This window comes from Orycteropus afer, unplaced genomic scaffold (genome assembly GCF_000298275.1).
Source record: "Orycteropus afer afer isolate SDZICR_OR568_19922 unplaced genomic scaffold, OryAfe1.0 scaffold00018, whole genome shotgun sequence".
In the NCBI taxonomy this organism is placed as follows: domain Eukaryota; kingdom Metazoa; phylum Chordata; class Mammalia; order Tubulidentata; family Orycteropodidae; genus Orycteropus; species Orycteropus afer.
The window spans coordinates 20589934-20592121 of NW_006921605.1; positions in this window are offsets into that span (position 1 = coordinate 20589934).

Sequence of the window (2188 nt, forward strand, 5' to 3'; positions counted from 1 at the left end):
CAGGCTTACAGAGGCTAGCTGTTAGGAAGGTTTCAGCACCATTGTTAAGGCTTACCTCGAACTGGCAATGTTTTCAGCAGCTTTGCATATTCCACATCATCAAGTTCAATCCCCATATTTCTGAGTGCAATATCCAGATTATCGACATCAATCTTCTCACCTTTCAAATGTAAGAAAGAGTTCAAATCTTAGGCTTAGTAACAAAACTGCAATGTAGGTCCCCCTCCCAATTCATTATACAAAGTATTTCTGGGGAAATTAGAACTTTACTATCTCCTTCAATATTAACAAGCAAAAGGTTCTTTTTTAAATTCTTGGAAAAATATAACATTGCATAAAATAAATTCAGTTTTTATAATTGTTAAGTTAGTGGCTAGTATAAATAATTTTATAAGAAAGTTTTATATGATTTTGTTTGTGATATAATTTCTGACAATGTTAACTAAATCCTTCAAAAATTCACCATGTCATTTCCTGTACCTGCCTAGAGGTTCATGCAGAGAGGTTTTTATTAGGAAAAAACACTTTACAGAATGTGGGATTTCTTACTAAGATTTAGTCCTATAGTTCTCTTCTGTATTGCTTTGTTTTTGTTTCAATTTGCCAAATTTAAATGTACGTAATCCAAGACTTGCCATTGGATCTAACTGTAGGATACTGGGAAAGTACCATGGAAAAATACTTGACTGTGATGTCTCGCGAGTCTCAGTTTAGCAGTAATTTATCACTAACCTGGGAAAGCTTTCACTTCATCCATCACCTTCTTCACGTCAACTTTCCCACCACCTGCAAGAGAACACCCATGTTGCTACTACTACTAACAGTGACGCTTATAATTACAGCAAAGAGACAACAAGCAGCATTTATTGACATTTCGCAATCACCATTTGCTTTAGAATTTTATTCTCTACATTAGTATGAAGCAAAAGAAAATTTTAAAATTCCATAATTACAACTATGTTAAGCATCTTTAAGATATTAAAACTTTCAATCATAAAAGAATAATATGTAAAGGAAACCCTTCTATCTGAGTTGCATTTTAACATTTCAGTCTTTGAAGATTTGCTGTAATTTAGCCAGGCTACTGGGGTAACATTGAGAAAGGAGTGTATAGTGTATTTCAATGTTTTAAGTTTGGAAAATTTCTATTCCACTGTTACAGGTCCTGCCCTCTGCATCCACCCTCTACTTGTTTGATTTTTCCTTGCCTCCTTCCTGGCTCTTCAGTAGTCTTGGTGACATTCTTAGGAATGTGTAGTATTCACAGTGCAAGAAGTCATTAACATCAATTGATGAAAATGTTTTTAATGATGTATTGAGTTCTTTTCAAAGTTTTCTAAATGGCTTGATGTCCAGTAAGCATTTTGAAGAAGTTCTTATACATAATCCTACAAGCCCATGTCTTCAGAGGGGCTTAATAATCGTGATTGTAACAGAAATAGCAATGGTGGTAATAAGTAATGTTTACTGAACACTCAGTATGTGCTAAGCATTGGGTTAATGGAATCCTCAGAAAAATTCTATACAGTTGGTGCTAACAATGTACCCATTTCATAGATGAAGAAACTGAGGCATAGATATATTAAGATGACATAGCTATTAGACAGAACAGCCAGAATTCAAGCACAGGTAATTGGCTCCAGAGTCTTTTCCTTTAACTACAATGCTAGTCTGAATGCTGGTCTAGATGCTCACCATTAACTGGCAGGCTCTGTATCAGATCTTTAAGTTCCTTTTGTGTGAAGCTTATCCCCATGTGTTTCAGAACAGTGTCCAATTTATCGACATCAATTTTCCCTCCTTAAAAAAGAGACAGCAAAATATAATAACTCTATAAGGTGATAAAAATTTTCCTTCCTCTAGTACCATAATTGATAATAATTTTTAGTATGAAATCTAAAGTCAAATGAGTCTGTCCAAGCATGTAAAAAAGGATCAACAATGGAGTTAAAGTAAAAACTTTTTCTTGAGCCAGGCTTGGGATCAAGCCTACACTGCACACATTTTAAAGTGTATTATATAAGCTCTTTTGGGAATTGCAGTATTGGAGACAAACCACTCTATTTTTTTGAACAATTAATAAGATTGCGGTTGTTATTACTGATTGAACTTTCAGAATGGTTGATTTTGCTATTAATTAAATTTCCTGAATAAAGCAAATCTCTTACTTTATATATATATATATATA